The sequence below is a fragment of the Mytilus trossulus genome, chromosome 1 (genome assembly GCF_036588685.1).
Source record: "Mytilus trossulus isolate FHL-02 chromosome 1, PNRI_Mtr1.1.1.hap1, whole genome shotgun sequence".
Taxonomy (NCBI): domain Eukaryota; kingdom Metazoa; phylum Mollusca; class Bivalvia; order Mytilida; family Mytilidae; genus Mytilus; species Mytilus trossulus.
In genome coordinates, this window is record NC_086373.1 from 71,936,982 (window position 1) to 71,960,536 (window position 23,555).

Consider the following 23,555-nt stretch of genomic DNA (forward strand, 5'->3'; position numbering starts at 1 on the left):
TTTGTGAATTCTATGACCATTGAAAAACAAATACACGGCCCCATTGCAAATACTTTTACAATTTGATTTACTATCCTAGTATATTAACTATATGTCTCAAGAAATGGCCATTGTCAATGGTGTATCTATAATCAACCATGTATAGACATACATTTATACATTGACTTAAAACAAAACGTCTCAAGACATTTTGCTATGTCTCAAGACATTTTGCTATGTCTCAAGACATTTTACTATGTCTCAAGAAATTTTGCCATGTCTCAAGACATTTTGCTATGTCTCAAAACATTTTGCTACGTCTCAAGACATTTTGCTGTGTCTCAAGACATTTTACCATGTCTGAAGACATTTTCCTATGTCTCAAGACATTTTGCCCTTTCTCAAGACATTTTACCATATTTTAAGACATAAGCAATATTATGAAAGTTCAGCTGTAACGTAGGGATTTTAATATGTTCATACCCTCCTACACTACCAATAATTTACCCATACTTTTTTGGTACATTTCTACCCTCGTGCATATCAGTACTGTTAGGAAAGACTGAAAACTTATAATGTTATACTTTCAATGAAATCAGTACTGATTTTGACAGTACTGTTTTAGTACTGATTTTGACAGTACTGTTTCAGTACTGATTTTGACAGTACTGTTTCAGTACTGATTTTGACAGTACTGTTTCAGTACTGATTTTGTCAGTACTGTTTCAGTACTGATTTTGACAGTACTGTTTTAGTACTGATTTTGTCAGTACTGTTTCAGTACTGATTTTGTCAGTACTGTTTTAGTACTGATTTTGACAGTATTGTTTCAGTACTGATTTTGTCAGTACTGTTTCAGTACTATTTCGGTATTGTTATTTTCAGTACTGTTTCAGTAGATTTGGTGTTGTTAATCTTTTTAACTTGAATGTGTATTGTTTCAAAAAATATTTGGAACTGAAAACTTTTAAACTCGGTAAGTATAGTATGCTACTAGAACACACCCGTGATATCGCGGGTCCGTGACTGTGAATAAAAGTATATAACTATGGGCAAGCCTTATTTCAGTATTATTATTGTGATCTGATAAAGTCATGCTGATTATAAGATAGTTACACAGTTTTCTCTGCTTTCAAATCTTTCTGTTTGAACCTGTCGAACTGGAACTGTGATTAGTATTCGTATTGTTATCTTAGAAAGTCTTACTGATCAAATTAAACATACTACAATAGGTAACAATTTGACAATCGTTGATGGAATTTAGTAGTGTCAACCCTGTGATTATGACCCGTGTAAATAGCATAGTCCTGAATACACCGTTTAGTGGTGCGCCTGTCAGATGCGGAACGTACAGATAAGGTAATAAGTAACATGTGAATATAGTATTGGTATGGGTATCGGACTCGACACGGAACTTCTTAATTATTGGCAATATTAATTACTTGGAAAACAAAAGGGCCTGGAGTGGTGTAATTTTTAATCTACACCTTTGTTCTATATAAGTTATATATAAAGTTGAATTCTTTGATTCGTCGTTTTTACGTGATGACGGCTGACAAATTGGACCTCGTAATTTTAGTATTATAGATATAATAATTTGTGGCATATTTTGTATCTTTTGTAGATATCTCTGATTAAGTGTTTATCATCAGAGAAGTTTTTACAATGTGCATCTCAGTACAATTGGTATCCAAATATAGGTTTAATAATTCTGTAACAATATTATTATTATCCTTTTTTAGCTGGTTACGTTTTTCTCTTTGACTATATCACCTTGCTGTGCAGATTTTTTTTAGCGACGTGAACATGACCAAGGAAAATTATCAAGCTTACTCTCGTCTATCGAAAAAATATTGAAGCGAAGGAGAAAACAACAGAAATGAAGCAAGATAAGCAGTTTATCGGATTTTACCCATTAGGAGCACCTGAATTCACTACCAGTTTTTAATGGAGTTCGTGTTGTCTTTTATGTATTTTTCAAAGTGTTGTTGTAAATGCCCTTTTGTTTTGTGATTCCTTGCTTACTTCTTGATTTTGGTTGTGACTGTCTTTCAGTGTTTATAAAAATAATACGCATTAGGAGCACCTGAATTCACTCCCGGTTTTTAATGGAGTTCGTGTTGTTTTTATATATGTATTTTTCAATGTGTTGTTGTAAATGCCCTTTCGTTTTGTAATTCTTTGCCGCGTTACTTCTTGATTTTGATTGTGACTATCTTTCAGTGTTTATAAAAATAATACGCACTCGACATCAGGAATATTCACACTCTGGTTCGAGGCTGATATTTTACAGTATCAATTGTATAATAGCGCAATTTTTATATATATATCAAACAAGATTAGAATCTTCAATACTGTTAATTTTTTGGTATTTTGCTATTGCTTAAAATATGTTGTAATTAATGCAGTCATATGTTACTATGTTAGGCAATGCATTATAATCAACACAAAATAATGTCTCGATTACCTTATTTTCAATCATAACTGGAATTTCTTTTCATAACCATTTTTTAATATATAATAAAACATTCAATGTCATACCAACATGTGAAGTTTGTGGCAAAAATCTCTGTCATTTCATGCCCCTTGGTTATTTTATGACCCTTTAAAGCTCATAAATAAAACAATCAAGAAACAATTAATTTTGCATGTATCATGTTTCATTGCTCTCCCCCTATGCCATCTTTTCTTTGGAATGCTTTGTTGAATGTCAGTTTCCTGGCTCTTTTCTTCAATTCAGTCCCGGATATGATGTATCTTTTTACTTGTACAGTGGTAATTCAAGAGGACACTTTGGTTCTAATATGAGCTCATTATAAGCATCCACCTTTAATGTTTTGGTTCTTTTCGAAACTCAGGATTCAATGGTTCATGATTAAATGTTGGGTTTTTTTTTCTGATGAGTGCCATATTGATACATCATTTTGTTTATAGGTCTTCAATTTTCACATCGAACATTCCCATGTCTGCTCCTGTCTCCATTGCTGTTAATCATTCTGAGGAAAGAAAATGTAATGAATTTATAAATAATAAAATTGAGAATGGATATGGGGAATGTGTCAAAGAGACAACAACCCGACCAAATAAAAAACAACAGCAGAAGGTCACCAACAGGTCTAGGCTACAATAAATTTTCTTATGTTAAAACTTTCCTCATTTCTGTGTTATGTAAAAATAAAAAGAATGCACAATTATGGAAGGGAATGGTATGACATCAAAATTTACTTATTACTTTATATACTACCATAAGTCCAGTAATCACTAATGGACTGGACTTCTGATACTACATGTATATATTATAATCAATCAAAGTTGAAATTTGTTTCTAAATAAAAAAAAAAGAGGAAAATATGATAATTTAATTCATCATCATCAAAGTATTGGTGTTTGCCAGTGGCAAGTATTTCATACACGTGTAGCTTTAACCATCGGTCTATTTATGTGCTCTTTATAATAAGATCCGTGAAACAACCACGAAAGACATTTATTATATACTAACTACTTTATACAAAAGTACATTAATGTTTAATAGATTGAAGTGGAAATTTAATTTAATTGAAAATTTATCGTACATAGTCATATATGTAGCACCTAGCCAGAGATGTTATACATCTTGAGCTATCCATGGTAGCACACAGAAACGTGTCCGATTCCTCAAAAACGCGTCAATGTGACGTCAATGATTTGATAAACATGTCAAATTACACTGGCGAAACCACTTCTGCGGGACGCCGGTCGAGCAGTACCCTCATATACATCCATTTTGTAAAAAGACATTTATAGGCATCACCGTATAATATTAAAACAATAGAATTTACTTTCTATTTATAAACGGTGATTTAAACTTTACAAAACTTATTAAATGAAATGTTAATGGTTTTTTTTTCTAAATACGCATGACATATTTGCCACTGTACATTAAGTAATCAATAGTAAATTATGTGTTGTAAACTTAGCCTGCAGTTGTGCTTGTTATGAATTATACCTATGCTGAACAAACTAATGTTTATCAATGACATACAGTAAACGTGGTCAAGCACCGGGAAGATAATACAATATAAAATATACATGATGTATTAGTTTTCTAAATTGTGAAGTACCTCTGTCTGAACTTTATAATGATAATAATCATATTGATAAAGAAAATCATGAATTAAAGCGCTTCAAATAAAAATAACTTTTTATTGTGCAAATTTTTTTTAAACCAGACCTGTAGTCTGTGTCTGCAAGCAGAAGAAAGCGTGCACAGTGTAGCATGCCTTGGACATTTGTCTGTACGGATTACTAAACCTTTCCTCCAGATTTTTTTTTGGCACCTGCTTCGACTCTTTTTCTAATCATTTACAATCCAACCGAACAATACGGGTTCTATCGTATCCCACACCATTAATATTGAATTGCGTTTTTACTTTACAGAGTATCATTGGGGGTATATGAGTTTTGAAATATTCTGGCGTTTTTAACTTGACACATTCTTAAATTATCGGACACGTTTTTTGAGATTGTAACAATACAAAAAGGTTATTGTCTTACGTCAGGAGTTTGGTATTCAGTAGTTGGTTTTCCAGTTTGAATGGTTTTAAACTAGTCACTTTTTAGGGCCCTTTACACCTTGCTTTTCGGTGAGAGCCCATGCAGGCACGGTATTGAAGACCGTACTTTGACCTATAATGGTTTACTTCTACAAATTACGACTTATATGAACAGGAGACTTTTCTCATTGGCAGTTATACCACATCTTCTTATATATTAATACAACACTGAGCCACCCAACCCATCCACCCCAATTACTCGTTTGTGAGGGCTGCCTAGAGTCAGAGGTGGATTTAGGGAAGGGGGGGGCAAAATTTGGTTGCTTATATAGGGGAATTATTGAAGCTTGACTGGAGCCGGTCCCCTCTTAGGTCAGTCAGTGGGCCCCACTCATGTAAATTTCTGGATCCGCCACTGAGAGAGGTTACACCGGGCCAAAAATGCATCGGACTGAAACAACATACTGGTTGTGTGTACACTGAAAATCAAATTAAAATTAAAAAAATGTATAAAATATTGTAAAAAATAATTTTTCATTTGAGTGCATTTACGTTACAATAACACAATGTAACCGTAGACACAAATATCATTGTTACACTCGTAAGTATTCTATGTAGTTCCTCAGTCAACCCTAGGTCTGCATTCCGGCGATATAGCCTAAACTTCATTGTAACAATAACTTTTTTACGACTGTTACATTTCAATGTAACCATAGCCAGTACCAAAATAAAATAGAAATTTAAATATTTCACAGACATCTTTATTTAGTTACAATATAAAAATAGGAAGACTGTTGAATGATTTTCAGTGGCGGATTCAGAGGGGGCGTACGCCCCCCCCTTTTTGCTCGGACTTTTTTTTTTTTTTTTTTTTTGTAAAATGATTAATCAGACTAGACTTCGTGAACTTTGCCATTTCACGAGTATTTAATTTTTATACGACAATTCTCTACTTATAAAGACATTTTTCGCTGGTCGGTATTTACTGATTGTCAAAGTCATGTGATTTGCTATATATATGGTGGAGTTGACCAGTGCGTTGAAAAAACGGCACTCGGTCATTTTGAAATTCAAATTACAGTTATACACATTGCTTAGGCTGAGGTTGTCATGACAATCAGGAAACCTTTAAAGCGACACAGGATTGAGCAAGAACGTATTGACTTCTATTTCACTATTCCACTTTAACACTCTCATGAAAAAAAAAGTTCCACAATATTATTTACCTACGAAAACATGTTTAACAAATTGAATAATGATCCCCAGTCAGTATAAGCTCTAGAAAGATTTCAAGTCTCAGGTACAAACCATTTGATTTGATGAGGCAGTCTGAGATATTTGAGAGAAAAAAAAATGACTCTGATTCTTGCCTTTAAACAAAAATTTTGGCCGTATCTGGATTGAAAACAATAGTCTTGTCCACTTTTTTGCTATTAAAAACTAAAATTTCCAACAAAAATATACAGCATGAAATGAACATGATGAATAAAAACGGGCGTATATTTTTGTGGCCGGGGTTTGCATGTCTGACTGGAATGTCTGTTTTGCCGGACTAACAAAAAAACAAATGTATATATTGAATACTTTTTTCAAGACCAGACTGCATGCAACCTGCCTACTGGGTGTGACTTTTATGTCTCCATTTGTTGACCGTCATTCATAACTTCGTTGTCATTTCAGACACTTTCGTAGTCTTTGGTGGATTTGGAACCTCTCTATTCGGTTCCCTAAGTTATGTTGGGTGAAACATATCAATCAAACATTTTGATAAAAACTGCTTGTTTGTCTTATTTAACTCGTGTTGGTCGTATTGTAAATTTCATCGAATTTCCATGTTTATTTTATACTGACAAGTCCTACATCAAATATATCAGTACATAGCTTTGGATCAATACTATCATTTTATGATAGACAATTAATAGGGATAATACAGCATAAAAAATGTCCAACGCTTACACTTTACAGCAACTATAAAGTATGCATGCCCCAAGCCAGGAACCGTTTAAATAGTGCACTTAATAATACACTTATTTTATGTTTTGTTTAGCCCAAAAAAGGTCCAAAAAAATATCCGACTCGCTCCGCTCGGCAAAATTTAAAAACTTCGCCCCCCTTTCAAAAATCCGGGATCCGCCCCAGATTTTTACCACATCAAATGCACAATGAGCAAACCATATATCGCATTGCCCAGATCGCATAGTATGCAAAAAAAATATTTAAAAAAACCAGAAGTAACAGAAATGTTGTTGTAAAATCATTTCAAACGAGATCACTTATATATAAAAATATAAATATATGCAGCAACAACTGAACAGCAACAAACACAGCAGTCAATGTGGCGAGATGAAATAATTTTGTAGGACTTATATATTAAAATGTTTCCCAAACTAAATGAAGCATTGTGCCCTATAAAAAAAATCCTGTCAAAATAGGAAACACATTTTTAAAAGGGGGTTCCAAATCTGGAGATAGGGTTTCCAAATAGATTTCCCTTTTCAAATTTATGATGCATTTATCGTTAAAAAGGGGTCCAACCTTCGGACCCCTCCCCCTTCTTACGCCGAGGGGTGTACGGCACCTCCCTTTATCCAATCATATGTTTAGAAAGTCAGGCTGATCATTTCACAAATATCAATTTGACAAATATTAATACTATAATCTATTTAATAAGGTTTGGCAAAGAAGTAATACTATGTATTATTGTATATCCAAAACAACCCGCGATTTTATACCTATTTTGACATTTACAGAAAGTTCTGTGAGCAGAGGCGGATCCACCCATTGTTTTAAAAGAGGGTTCCAAACACAGGCACTTGTTTCTATCCCTACGAAGGTCGACTATATCCAGAGATTAATATAAGTTGCAAAACTTGTTAAACAAGTGCCTGTGCCTGTGGTTCCAAACACTCTGGATAAAAGGAAAAAGGGGGGTTCCAACTCAGTCGCCTAAAGATTTCATAATTATAGCGAAAAAATGGGGGAAATAACATATTTTAAGTAGTATTATATAGAATAATGCATTGAACGTCCAAAATAATTTGGTGTTCCCACCCCGGAACCCCAGGGGTCCGCCACTGTGTAACGCGCATTCTGCTTTTTTAACACGTAATATGTTTTGAATTAGCTATGCTACACTTTTCTCAGTTTTAAAATATTCAATGTACTACTTTACCTTGATCTACCTTCAATCCCATTGTGGTATTCAATCCAGAAGAAGTTTGAACTGTTGAACTGTTGAAATGTCAGTGCGAGTGCAAAAATAACGTTTGTAAACAATGAATGACGTCATGTGTAAATCCAATCACATAAACGTTTTACAATAGGCAATTGTATGTTCCATATTGACGCGCTTTTGTGATTACGATAATAACATCAACGGCAAAATTTGAGACAACAGCAGATCAGCCGGGAAGGATAGGATACAGAAATACAGAAGAGAAAATATCGGTTTACCAGCCACTTGCAGAAAGTCTTAAAGTTACAGAAAGAGACGATTGTAACGACAAGTCAGAGATGGCGGATCCTTTTCTAATCATCTACGGATTGCTATTGTTCATGTATGTTTTACAAATGACATGTATGTCACCATGTGTTCTTCCATCACAAGTTTTATTCCTTGAGAATCCTGTCAGATCATATATTTTGCCGGAATCAACATTCTGTATACTGTGTCAACAGAATACAGAATGTTGATTTTGTATTCTGTTGACACAAAATTCTATATTATGTTGACATTTATACAAAACAATGTCTTTCCCTTCAAGAATTTAGTTAAAATTTATGTGGTTCATAAGGGAACAGAACATTCGATTTTCATATAAAAAAAGATGCCGTATTATTGCCAACGACACAACAACAACAGCAACAACATATATTTTATTTGCCAATCATGGCACCCAAAATGAGCGGAATAATCACAACTCTCCACAACAGATCAGATGACCAGAAATTAACAAATATAGGTCACCATACGGCCATCAATAATGAGCAAAGCCATATCGCATAGTCAGCTAAAAATGGCACCAAAATGACAAATGTCAACGAATTCAAACAAGAAAACTAACGTTCTTATTCATGTACAAAAATGAAAGAACAATGAATATATGTAACACACCAACAAACAACAACCACTGAATTACAGGCTCCTGACTTCGGACAGGAACATATATACAGAATGTGGTGAGGTTAAACATGCTAGGGTCTTCCCCCTAAACCTGGAACAGAGTTGTAATAGTACTACATAACAACAAACTATAAAATTCAGTTGAAAAAGGCTTATTCAACTTTAAATAACAGATGAATGCAAATAGAAATGCATCTCAGTAAAAAAACATAATGGACGTTACCGTTACTCATCACAAAAGTCACTAAATACAGATCTGAGAGTACTTGCAGTTACTGACAGCTAGTTCAAAGCCACTAACAACTAATAACAATCAAAGCGCGAAAGCGCTGTAAAGGCAGTTAATTACAGGTTGTGTGTATTTCTAGTCCAGTTATATCATTATCTTCCATAGAACAGAGGTGGTTTGTAGAATTTAAGATTTAGAGTTCTTTTGTACCTTAGTTCACCTATACATGTATCTATAGTCTACTGTTTACAGTATATTTTCTGTGCCTCGCCATGAAATGCATTTTTAGCCATGGCCTTGTCAGTTTGCTTTAAATTTATGAGTTTGACTGTCCCTTTAGTGTCTTTCGTCCCTCTTCTTTAGACATATAAGAACTTTTCCTTTTCAATATAAATAGACTATTTTTAATTATTGATTGTATACGCATATTCTATGACTCCCATAAAAAAATAGTTTCTGTACTGTGTGTATAGCAAGAACATCAAGTAACATAATGGTAAATGTACACAGTAACATGTCAACTTTTTTGATGACCATACCTGCCAATTGTCAGTATTTGCAGAGTATTTCCCCCATCGAGCTCGAGGCTCCCAAATGGAAATTTTGTAAGAGCAAATTTGTCGACTATTTAAAGAAAACAATTAATTCAACAATGGCTATAAGCTTGTTAATGCAAGAAGAAGCCAAAAACCACATTAGAATATATTTGAAGGGAATCCATGACAATCGCCCCATTAGCAAATAGCCCCACTTTATCACTAACTCGCCCCACTTAAAAAAAAACCTGCCCCAACCTGGATTACCAAATCGCCCCACTTGTGAACTGTGTTAAATCCCGTTAATATTACTCCTGCCAACTCGCCCCACCTAATAGAAAACGATAATATCTAGATAAATATATTATTAACCAGGAAGAATTTAGTAATGCCAACTCGCCCCACTTATGTAAAAAGATGTTATCCCATTGTAAATAAGTTAAATTCTGTTAATATAACTCTTGCCTACTGGTCCCACCTAACATGCCTAATGGAAATCGGTGAAATCTAGATAAATATATTATTAACCAGGATGAATTTAGTAATGCCAACTCGCCCCACGTATGGAAAAAGATGTTATCCCATTGAATATAAGTTTAATTCCTTATATTGCATTATGATACAATTAACAGGTTTCTTTTCAATTGTTATGCAAATAACTAAGCTTCAAAACTTACATTTATTCTTCAGTATATATCAATAATAGTAATTAAATTAATTTTCGGTTTGTTTGTATTCTGTGTAGATTAGTTTTCATTAAAGTGGTGCGAGTTTTTATTTTTAATTATATATATATATATATATATTAATCTAAAAAATACCGTTTTTTTATAAGTAGGGCGAGTTGGCAGGAGTAATATATATATATATATAAAACAGGGTTCTCGCTAAGGCGAGTCCATGAGTCCTGGACTCAACAAAATCTGTCTGGACTCACCATTTTCAAAACTGGTGAGTCCACAAATACATCAATATTGAAATATTTTGTATAAACTGAACACAGTTACCATGACTCACCGTGGCCAAAAATGACGAGTCCCTGGACTCGCCTTCAAAAATCCTTAGTGAGAACCCTGATTTAAAATGATTTAACCAATTTCACATGTGGGGCGAGTTGGCAGGAGTAATATTAAACATGATTTAACCAATTTCACATGTGGGGTGATTTGATAAATCAGTTTGTGGTGTTTTTTTAAAAAGTGGGCCGATTAGCCAGTGGGGCGACTTTTCCTGCTTCCATTTGAAGGCCCCCTTGAAGGTTTTGTATGACTATATGAACCATCTTTCACGTAAAACCCCCATGTGCATTTTGAAAAGTTGGCAGTTATGTTTCTTACTCCAGGCAAAATCTACCGGTATGAATGAAAAAGAAGTTTTCAATTAAGGCTCTGTGGCCATAACAGCTGTCTCATTAGCATTTTAACCACTTCCCATATTTGCAATTAAAACAATAGAAGAAAATTATTCAACGCAAAAACAAAACTTACTTGTAAATATGAAATTCTCTTTACGGTATGAGTTTTTCTCCTTGTTTGAGATTGTACAGTAGTACCTGTAACTGCTTATACCTATTTCTTATTCACTTTTGCTTGATAAACTCACTAAATATCATATACATTGTACCACATCTCCTTATTTTTATATGCATTCCAATAACATGAACAATTGTAATTCAATTCTATATACCAAAGCAAAATGAACTGCACCACTTTCATTCACTAGTATGCATCTTTTGGCAAAATACAAGACTTTGTTCTTAGATGACACAATTAATATAATATATATTTATTGATAAAAAAATAAAATTTGGTATACAAATCTTTAACGGTATAAAAAAAAGCACAGCTGTGTCATAAATTGTGAAATTTGTGCTGAAAACATAGACATTGATGGTATTTGAGTAATTCCATATGTGAAGCTCAACATTAGCTCGTCAGTTGGTGGTGGACAGTTATAGTTCCTTTCTGCAGGCTAGGATGAATGACTTTTCAGGAAAACCAATTTCACAAATCAAAACTTTCCTCTAGCATGTCTAGATTTCTCCTACAATATTCATCCAGTTTAGTTCTTTTGTTTTAATTGGACACCGTCCTGATTTTTAATTTTGCAAACCATTCAGTCTCTTGCTTGCAAATGGTGCATGAAAATAGGATGGGTATGGCAGTAGACAAGTCTCTTTAAAGTGGGTTTGTGCCCTGAAAAAAAGTTTTATAACTTAAGTTTAATTGAAACTTGTGCAACACATATACCTAAATAACTATATAACATAGAAGAGAGCATCATTCGTGTCAATGTTTTGTTCCTGTTTACATTGTCATTGATATTTTTTCAGAAAGCCTGAGGCATAGCTCATGAATTCCTGTCATTAGACATTACATCCTAAATTAACATAATTACTGCTAGAATGATTATCAGTATGATATACGTACACTACACTATCATTGTACAGCCCAAGTCTTCAGTATATATAATTGTTGCATTCATTCACTCCTGTGTTCAGTCGTTCAAAAATTTCTAAACATCAACAAATGAACTTTAATAACAACAAGAAAACACTAGAAAAGATACGTACATACAACCCGTGTTTAAGTGTATTTGAAAGAGAAATAAATCTGGTTAAACGATGTAAAAAGGAGAAATATATCTGGTTAAACGATGTATAAAGGAGGAAAAATTGTAGATATTGCATTACGATGCGTTCTACCTAATAGCACGTGGATATGTGTTTACATATTTAGACTTGACCCAGTGTGACCCGTACCTTGTAGGTCGCCGCCGTCGTTTAAACACTTCACTACAGTCGTGTATAAGCTAGACAATAAAAAGCTTAAGCCTGTACTATTTGTGTGAAGTAAATGTGTTTGTTCTGTACATTTAAATTGTTTTACCTGATAGCAAGAACGTATATCTATCCGTTTCCTTCTCAATTCACTTTGTCAAATTCTTCGAGCTTCTTCAAAACATACGTATTACTGCGCGCGCCCGGAAGTGAAAAAAATATGAGAAATCCTCGTAAAATAATGCTATTTTCAATTTTGTGGAATCCATTTTGTTATATTAATTATACAAAGATATAAAAAGTTACGATTAATTATGAATTTGCATATTATTATACGGAACGTTTATGGACTATTTTTTAAGTCGGTCATTTTGGCGGTAAATCATGTACACATACACACGTAGATAGGCTGGTACCCGATTGTAATGTTACACATCAAATATATCAAATAGCTAATACCCGGAACGTAGTACCGGGAACCAGGATAATACGTAGATAACATACATAACTAATACCGAAATTGAAAACGCTTTACGGTTTCTCGTTCATAAACCGAATTCCGCTTTGAATTATAGAAGATGCAATATTAATCATGTTCAGTCGACTTTTCATTGTTATATCAACGTCTGAACTAATTAAAGAATCTTTAGATGTCAGATAACACTTGAAATTGACCCGACCTCTTTCCACACGGAATATACAACTATTGATAGTTTGTAGTCAGGTTGACTGCTTATAATGCAAAATACACACTTATAACAAGTTCTATAAAACGAACAATACACACTGATCGTTTCTTTAGTCCCCAATGTAAATGAAAGAAACAAAAACCATATCATACCATAAAAAGAAGAGGAGAAATTCGAACATTTCCGGATCTATTTCTGGCCAAAAGACCCCCAGCATGGATTGCGTATGAAAAGATGAACCTCATGACTTAAAAGTCAGGCCTTAAAGCACTGCCTTTAAAAATCATGCATCTAACTTCATAGTTTTTTTTACTTCTGTTGATTATATTTAATCTTAGTTTTTTCCTTCTGTTAAAAAGAGATTAAATAATAGACGCAATGTTCAGCAAATTTGTTTTAAGATGGCAATTTGTGTTACATTCGTTTAATTTATTATAATGCACACAAACTAAAGAGACAGAAAGACAAAGTTTGCCTCCAACGACAAGCAAGAATAAACCAAGAAACAGAAAACAGACAATTTTCCAATGTCCTATTTGGCTGGCTTTCATATTATTCCCATTGTTGTTACAAAGTAGACAGAAGCAATGAAGAATCGATAATAGTGTGGTGCTTGAATATGAAGAAAAGAGAATAACAGGCAAAATTAATAATAAAAAGTGAAAAATGATATAGAATATTACAGAATACAGAAATGAAGAAACCACTTCCAGACAAGACCCTTTTATAAGTTGCACATTTTTTAAATTTTTTTTGCCTTTTAAATCTTTCTGTTCGGACACCATATTGGTCCGACACCCCAATAGCCTGACGCCCTATTAGTCCGACGACCAATTGGACCGACACATGAATACTAGTAATCCGACACATAATTATTGAGCAATACTTTGTATGAATAATATTTATATTTCAAGAGGATAATCCCCATAGTTTAAAATTATCCTACTGAGATTCCTCAAAATAATAACATAATAGAGTACATGTATTAAAAATTTGCTTAATGTCCAGTGGCAAATATTACATGCATGTTCAAAACAATTGTTAAATAAGTACAATAGGTAAGTCCTGTAAAAGATGTCATCTGGGGTGAAAGAAGGTCAATAAAACTTGGACTGTCACTGGACAACGAAATCATATTGAAGGTGGACAGGAATTTGCCCTGCTGCATATTCAGACAAAAGGCCACCGACGGCCTCTCAAAGAGTTGTTGCAATAGTTATTAACCTGCAGAGATCATGGCACTCTCTTTCTATACATTAAATTCTCCCTCGCCCTGCTCGTCCGAATTTAAAGTATTTCTACTCTAAATTCAATTAGGCTTTAAACAAAACAAACACAGAAATAGAGTTAGTTGCTCGCAGTAACATTATTATCTTCTCTTGCGATACAAATTTTATTTCACTTTATAATAATACAAGTTTCTTCGATACAAACAACATAATATAAATACATGTAATAAACATAGCAGCCATTAATGTGACTAACTTCGTACTATACGACCTAACTGCGAGCACCTTCGATACTAATACATTTAAATGCCAAACTTTATATAGTACCCCACCCGTAGAAACCGCCAAAACTTTTCTCGTGGCTTGTACACGTAACATCAGACTTTATAAATAGTACATACTCCTGCAGAACTAGTTCTAAAACTAGTTACACTAATTCCCATCTATATATAATAACTACAAATACCTAAAGGGAAAACCCCAATTTCAAACGAAATGAAATATATTTAAATTCTCCCTCGCCCTGCTCGTCCGAATTTAAAGTATTTCTACTCTAAATTCAATTAGGCTTTAAACAAAACAAACACAGAAATAGAGTTAGTTGCTCGCAGTAACATCGAATCAAAGGAAATGAAACAGTTCAGAATTAGATGCCAAGATTCAAAGATACTACCAACTGACGATGTAAATTGTCCTTAATATAACCATCTTTCGACTGATCTGATGACCATCTACCGTGGGCCTTCAATAATCTATCAGAAACCCCGTTATTAGCTGCTGAGGTAGCGCCTCCACTTCTCAGACTATGCAACCCGAATTTAGATTTGCTTAGCTTGTATACACCTTGTGATTTCAAAAATGACAAAGACCGAAAAATAAAATAATCAGAATCAGATTCTAAACCAGCTAATTTCAAATAAATTTTTAACCACTTAACAGGACACGTTTCATTCCCGGTCCTAGCAATTATAACCGTGTTTCCTCTTCTATAAATGTCTGTTTTACTCTTATCAATAGTAATCTCAACATGAGTATCATAAAAAACAATGTTGTTTCTTTTTAGGCTTAGCTAACTCGCTGTAGCGTAAGAAACCGGAAAATCCAAGAAGACATAGTAAACACACTCTCAAATTAGACAAATCGTGTTCGGAGCCGTATCTAGAAACAATTTACTTTAAAATGTCAGTAGTAATAGGCTCTTTTTTGTTGATGGGTTTACTCAAAATTCTACGACCGCCTTCCAAAATATTAGATAACAACTTATCAGAACAAGGATAGTATTTAAAGTTAATGTCATGATACCATTAAATTGAATAAAAGTTAGATTCTAAAACGGACACGCCAACACCTTGCTGTATCAGTGAACCGATATATAAACATACTGTAGTTGAATTAGCCGGAGAAAATTCAAGTTGACAATCGGAACACCAAATACGAAATTTTCCAAAATAAAATTTATACTTTTTAACAGTAGATTTTGAGCTAGACGCTTCCACAATTGATGGCAATGCACTGACAATTTTGGCAAATCTAGAATCATTGGCTAATTCTTCGAACTGTTTCCATTGAGTCTCCATTCGTAGTATCTTCATCTAACGTCGGTTCTTTACTGTGACTTTTCTTGTTCCTTTGGGGCCGTGCTGACTGTTGCTGACGGACTTGCCTTGAATGGACAGTATCTGGCGAAATGTCCTTGTTAATTGCAATAGAAGCATTTCCCGGATCTGTTCTGCGACTGACCTGCATTTTCTCCAAATCCACTGTTTTGACTAATCCCACGAAAAAAATTCTTTGCGTTGAATTTATTTCCACTTTCTGTAGGTTAATTGCTGGGCCGATCATACGGTTTTGAACTTTTCCTTTTTCTAGAAGCACTGGCAATAGCGGAACGCAAATTGGCTGAATCATCCTTATCGTCAGCCAAAGGACTATCAAGATATTCATTAACGGTGTCCCATCCATGTTTGTCGGCGATTTTCACAATTTTGTTCCTCTTCCGCAAGGTTTCTTTCTCTTCTGCTAACACCTCCAACGCCTGAACGTACGATTTGGACCTTATCAGTTTCTCTATTCTTGAAATCGTGTCGGACCTTTCTGTATTAAATAAGTACTGAATGCGATGTCCCTCTCTCTTGAAAACGAAATCTGGAGTCGAAACACCGGTTGACTTCACTGGTTGTATAAATTGGTTTTCGAAATGTTTGATTAAATTAACCTTCTGCTGTTCTAGAGCGTTCGTTAAAACTGTTGAAAACAACGATACGGCACCATCAGTAGACAACTCGGTATTTGATGTACTCTCTTTACTTTTGGACGGTCTCAAATCATCATGGTCGGAACCAGTATCGGACATCATAAACGTAAATTAATGTGACTAACTTCGTACTATACGACCTAACTGCGAACACCTTCAATACTAATACATTTAAATGCCAAACTTTATATAGTACCCCACCCGTAGAAACCGCCAAAACTTTTCTCGTGCCTTGTACACGTAACATCAGACTTTATAAATAGTACATACTCCTGCAGAACTAGTTCTAAAACTAGTTACACTAATTCGCATCTATATATAATAACTACAAATACCTAAAGGGAAAACCCCAATTTCAAACGAAATGAAATATATTGCTATATGAGGCATCCGATTAACGGTGACCAATCTTACATTTGTTGAAAATTAAACATCCCGCACAATTTTACTACCAATGGTTTTACTGTTTTTACTGTATCACATGAACATTATCCGTTGTGATGACAGACTTGCACTTCTGGTGACATTTTCTTAGTGAGAATGTGTTCACATATGGAACATATCTTGTCCTTATGTCCCACGTAAATGTCATCAATAACTCCTGAACCACTTTACAGAATTTTGTAAATCATCGATACAATCTTTATCTCATGGTGTATTTTTTCAAAGGATAATTTACAAAGTGTTACGTCCATAATTAATACCATAACATGCATGTTGGGAAAAACAACTTTTTATAAATGCATACAAAGTATTTCATGCAGTATGATCTATTGTTATAGGTATCTAAAAATGGATCCCACCAGAACACAAAGACTAAGTCTATGAGGAAAATAATGTTTTAGATCAACGACTAAAAATTGTCATGAACAGATAAAATATGAGATAGAGATAGAACTGGTATGAAAGGTGACAGTAGAACATTGAAATAATTTGAAAAGGTAGGTATATATATAGTTTTACACTCAATTATGATTTTTTTTTAAAGTAAGTATTTGCAGTTATTCCTATAATTTTATTTCAATATCATGAAATGTTGTAGTGTGTTCATATGACAACAAACCAACAACGAGCAAGTTCAAAAAAATAAAGAGTAGAAATACATTCTTCAACAATTGAAAGATATCATTAAAGTTCACAAAGAAGTCTACGGGAAGTACATATCCGTACACACAACTTCTCATTTAACTGTTTCACAGATTGCATTGATATTGTGCTCGAATAATCAGATTATATTAATACATATGTGTTTTGTTGCCGATCCAAAGATGTCAGAGTGTTACAGCAGGACATAGTTGAACTTAGGAACCTAAAGGAAATATAAACAAAGATCTCCTTCTCTGTAACCGAATAACAGATTTAAAAGATAGTAATTTATTATAATGAGAATTGCCACTGGTACTAATAATGAAAAATATCACAAAAAGATTACTTTTATTTAATTTTTGAACTATTGCATATGTATAAAATGATAAAAAGTTGTAGGATTGTCACTGAGACAACTATCCACCAAATTTGAGACGATGTGAATGTGAACAATAATATACAACTGTGCAGACTTCAACAATGAGAAAACCCATACCGTATTGTAAAAAGTGCAGCCCGTGTTGAAAACATGGACATTTGCCATGAACCCAGACTTGGGACGCTAAAATTCTTCTCCAAATCGTAAAAGATCAGGCCATGAAGTCATACAAAATTTTCTCAGTGCCCGGAGAAAAAAAATCGTGGTCGAAAATTGAAATCCAGCATTTTGATTGGTTGATTTGTTGATTTTGGAGTTTGAGTAAATAACTGACTCGAAAGTTTAATGACTTCAAGGCCAGTTTTCAAGTAGGTAAATCAAACATTGTTCCATTCTTTTCTTTCATTTTTCTCCCTGTATAATATAAACTTTGTATAATTAACGTTATACCACCTTTAGCAATGCATGTACACTGATTCACATTATGTCATGGTTGACCTATGTTTAATCTTATTATTGGACTTTAACAAAATGATAAATGTTATAATCCACTTTTTCCTTTCCAGAAACAAGTTGGCAAAGATATTTATCACATGCATAGGAAGAGCAATGGAAAATAACATTGAAGCAGAATTATGAAACAGTTATTAAAAAAAACCCATTAAATTGAGAGAGAGAAAAACACATTTTTTTTAACTTTTTAATGCTGTTCATTCTTAAGATTACTGTTTATTGTATTTCGATGGAAGTTATTGCAGTTGATAAGAAGATAGAACAAAAAATTGAGTTCTTCATCTTGTTTTATTCAGTCAATAAAAATTAATTTTGAAAAGCAAACCATATATGTTCAAAAATCAAAAAGGTTAATTATGTACCAAATGACCTCCGTCAGACATTAATCAGTCTGTTGGAAAACTTTCTTTAAATTTTTATGCTTATTTTACAAAATGTACCTCTGTTTGTATGTCTGTAAGATTCAAATCAATCAGAGATTTCTGAGGAACTACAAACCAAGAGTTTCTGAAAGTCATCAGTCCTCATGTGAACATGCTCTACTGAGTAATGTAGTTCTCATCCTTTCAACTCCCCGTTAACAGGATACCTAAATATTGTAGCACTAAATTTCATATATTCTTTTCGTAAAATACGCTCTGCAGTTTTATAGGAAAGAGTACAAGAGTTATGCATACATGTATTTAAGTTACTATTCACAATACACTCATTACAAGTTAATGAAATTGCAGCATGATTAATGTATACAAAAAAAAAAGAAATCTGTCAATAAATGTATTTAACCATTAAAAATCTTACAATGAGCATATGATTGGAAATTTATTTATAAGAAGTTAGACTAAAAAAAGTGGTCGTATTCTGAATATTCGCTCAGCTCACAGTAAAAGGAGAACAACATACACTGTTCAGTCTGAAGGTACCTGTTCATGTAGGGGGACATGTCTTATAGCAGATTCTCTCCTTGTGGTGAACTAGCATGTTAAAAAGGAGCTCAGTGCATTATTGGTCTAGTTCTGTACAAAATATGTTAATTACATTGTATTTATATCTGAGTATCATGTCCTCTTCCTGCACTTAACTTGCCACTGGATCACATAACATCAATCCATCCACCCATCTTCTCAAAAGTAATATATCGTGTTCCAATGTTCAATATGTTCTGATTTGACTCAAGCAAGATATAAATACATGTAATATGGTATTGTCAAATAGAAGTATTAATAAGTATTAAAAACATGAACATTGTAGACCACACAAGATGAAATTCTGACAATAAATATGACATAAAGCCAGAATATTTAAAAAAAAAAGCTAAAGTAACTGTCGAAGAGCTGAATCTAAAGCTGAACCACTTCAGGACAACAAAAATCAGGGAAATAAAAAAAAACATAACGAAAACATTAACATGTCACGATATAGAAAATGAATGGAAATGGGGTAAGTGTCAAAGAGAACAATTAACCCACCCTAAATATACAAAACAACTAGGCATCATTATGAAGATACAGTCTGATTTAAAAAGTGTTATAATGAAACAGTACTGAAGAAATTAGTAACGAAACACTACTTACGAAATCAGTACTGAATCATTACTGACGAAATCAGTACTGTCAAAATCAGTACTAAAACAGTACTGTCAAAATCAGTACTAAAACAGTACTGTCAAAATCAGTACTAAAACAGTACTGTCAAAATCTGTACTGAAACAGTACTGTCAAAATCAGTACTAAAACAGTACTGTCAAAATCAGTACTAAAACAGTACTGTCAAAATCAGTACTGAAACAGTACTGTCAAAATCAGTACTAAAACAGTACTGTCAAAATCAGTACTAAAACAGTACTGTCAAAATCAGTACTGAAACAGTACTGTCAAAATCAGTACTGAAACAGTACTTTCAAAATCAGTACTGAAACAGTACTGACAAAATCAGTACTGAAACAGTACTGTCAAAATCAGTACTGAAACAGTACTGACAAAATCAGTACTGATTTCATTGAAAGTATAACATTATAAGTTTTCAGTCTTTCCTAACAGTACTGATATGCACGAGGGTAGAAATGTACCAAAAAAGTATAGGTAAATTATTGGTAGTGTAGGATGACATGGTGAGAGACATCAAGCATCACTGCCTTTCTCTCCAATGGCAGTAAAATCCTTGGTTAAGCATGTTAAGTTGAGCGTTCGTTCGCCGTGCAAGATCTTCATTTTCGCAGCCAAGTCCTGTCAGAACGGAGACATGAAAACCGATGAAAATTGTATAGAGCACATCAGGTTTTTTGTACGTCATTTATACTTAAATACTTGCAAAATTTCTATTATGGGTCCGTATTTGACCTTTTGCAAGGCTAAATGCGTTTCCCGTTCCAATATACCCTCATTTGACAGTGCAAGTTCAAATTTCTCTATCTTCATTCCAGAAGTCCTCTACTTTTGGACATGAATATAGTATGTATGTCTAAATTTTGTTCATCCCGAACATGCAGCACATATTTGCCGTTGAACGTTAAACAACCATTAAACCAGCAATTAATCAGTTTTCTAACATGTAAACCGGTTAAAGATATTAGGTAAAGTGCATCGTATAACGTATACATATTGATAACAACTCAACATCTCTTACAATGTACGACTTTTTGTACAGAAAGAATTAAAGAAATAACTGAGTTTATATGAAATATTATGTATATGTCTTTTTAAAACGGAACACGTGTAAAATAATAAAGTCGTCTAAAATTGCATCATGCGCAAAAATAAACGTTCAAAACATGCATTTATATGTTACAATATACTTACATTTCACGTAGATCAGATTCACCGTACATGTACACTTCTCAGGAAATACAGTTCTTGGCTTTGAGTGAGAAAATAAACAAAAACATATGAATATAAATATACGAGACAATTTTTAACCATCATAAATATCTTCAAATTCATTGTACATAGTTCAATAATGATAATTTCCTGTCGTGTTCTATTTATACACTATTTTATTGTATCTTCTATGTAAAGATTGAACCTGTAAATAAAGATGTTTGACAAACCACGCCTCTTTTGGGGAGATATATCATATTCATAGATATTTTGTTTTGTTTACGTACTGCTTCCAAGGTATGATCTGTATGTTTCATATCATAGAGTCGTTAATTAATAATTTATACATCATCTACATTTTATTTTACGCTGAACAAAACTCTCCAAATTAGCCATATAAGTATGTGTTGTGGGTACCATGCTAGTTTTTTCGTATCTCTTTATATAAATATTGCATGAGCTGTAAATCTGTTTGTCAAACAAAACTTCACCACTTAAACATTTGAATTCATTTAAAAACCATTTTTATATATTTGTGAATGCTATGACCATTGAAAAACAAATACACGGCCCCATTGCAAATACTTTTACAATTTAATTTAATATCCTAGTATATTAACTATATGTCTCAAGAAATGGCCATTGTCAATGGTGTATCTATAATCAACCATGTAGAAAAATGCATTTACACATTGACTGAAAACGAAACGTCTCAAGACATTTTGCTATGTCTCAAGACATTTTGCTATGTCTCAAGACATGAAAACCGATGATAAGTGTATAGAGCATATCAGGTTCTTTGTACGTCATTTATACCTAAATACTTGCAAAATTTCTATTATGGGTCTGTATTTGACCTTTTGCAAGGCTAAATGCGTTTCCCGTTACAATATACCCTCATTTGACAGTGCAATTTCAAATTTCTCTATCTTCATTCCAGACGTCCACTACTTTTGGACATGAATATAGTATGTATGTCTAAATTTTGTTCATCCCGAACATGCAGCACATATTTGCCGTTGAACGTTGAACAACCATTAAACCAGCAATTAATCAGTTTTCTTACATGTAAACCGGTTAAAAATATTAGGGAAAGGGCATCGTATAACGTATACATATTGATAACAACTCAACATCTCTTACAATGTACGACTTTTTGTACAGAAAGAATTAAATAGATAACTGAGTTTATATTCAATATTATGTATATGTCTTTTTAAAACGGAACACGTGTAAAATAATAAAGTCGTCTAAAATTGCATCATGCGCAAAAATAAACGTTCAAAACATGCATTTATATGTTAAAATATAATTACATTTCATTTAGATGTGATTCACCGTACATGTACACTTCTCAGGAAATACAGTTATTGGCATTGAGTGAGAAAATAAACAAAAACATATGAATATAAATATACGAGACAATGTTTAACCATCATAAATATCTTCAAATAAATAGTTCAATAATGAGACTTTCCTGTCGTGTTCTATTTATACACTATTTTGTTGTATCTTCTATGTAAAGATTGAACCTGTAAATACAGATGTTTGACAAACCACGCCTCTTTTGGGGAGATATATCATATTCATAGATATTTTGTTTTGTTTACTTACTGCTTCCAAGGTATGATCTGTATGTTTCATATCATAGAGTCGTTAATTATTATTTTATACACCATCTACATTTTATTTTACGGTAAAAAAAACTCTCCAAATTAGCCATATAAGTATGTGTTGTGGGTACCATGCTAGTTTTTTCGTATCTCTTTATATAAATATTGCATGAGCTGTGAATCTGTTTGTCAAACAAAACTTCACCACTTGAACATTTGAATTCATTTAAAAACCATTTTTATATATTTGTGAATGCTATGACCATTGAAAAACAAATAGACGGCCCAATTGCAAATACTTTTACAATTTGATTTAATATCCTAGTATATTAACTATGTGTCTCAAGAAATGGCCATTGTCAATAGTGTATCTATAACCAACCATGTAGAGACATGCATTTATACATTGACTTAAAACGAAACGTCTCAAGACATTTTGCTATGTCTCAGGACATTTTGCTATGTTTCAAGACATTTTGCCATGTCTCAAGACATTTTGCTATGTCTCAAGACATTTTGCCATGTCTCAAGACATTTTGCTATGTCTCAAGACATTTTGCCATGTTTCAAGACATTTTACCGTATCTCAAGACATTAGCAATATTATAAAAGTTCAGCTGTTACGTAGGGATTTTAATTTGTTCATACCCTCCTAGGATTACATGGTGATAGATATCAAGCATCACTGCCTTTCTCAATAACGGCAGTAAAATCTTTGGTTAAGTTGAGCGTCAGTTCGACGTGCAAGATCTTCATTTTCGCAGCCAAGTCCTATCAGAACGGAGACATGAAAACCGATGA

General features: G+C 33.4%; 2 long non-coding RNA genes across 2 annotated transcripts; one reads left to right on the top strand and one right to left on the bottom strand.

Annotated features, from left to right (window-relative positions):
• Window positions 1-7,867: 7,867 nt before the first annotated feature.
• On the top strand, window positions 7,868-18,783 carry LOC134709916 (uncharacterized). The gene is made up of 3 exons (XR_010106074.1): window positions 7,868-8,068; window positions 17,133-17,291; window positions 18,382-18,783. It is a non-coding gene; the product is annotated as an uncharacterized LOC134709916 (long non-coding RNA).
• On the bottom strand, window positions 10,191-13,151 carry LOC134684147 (uncharacterized). Its single transcript, XR_010101182.1, has 2 exons — window positions 12,288-13,151; window positions 10,191-11,594 (listed from the first exon to the last, which is right to left on the bottom strand). It is a non-coding gene; the product is annotated as an uncharacterized LOC134684147 (long non-coding RNA).
• Window positions 18,784-23,555: the final 4,772 nt, after the last annotated feature.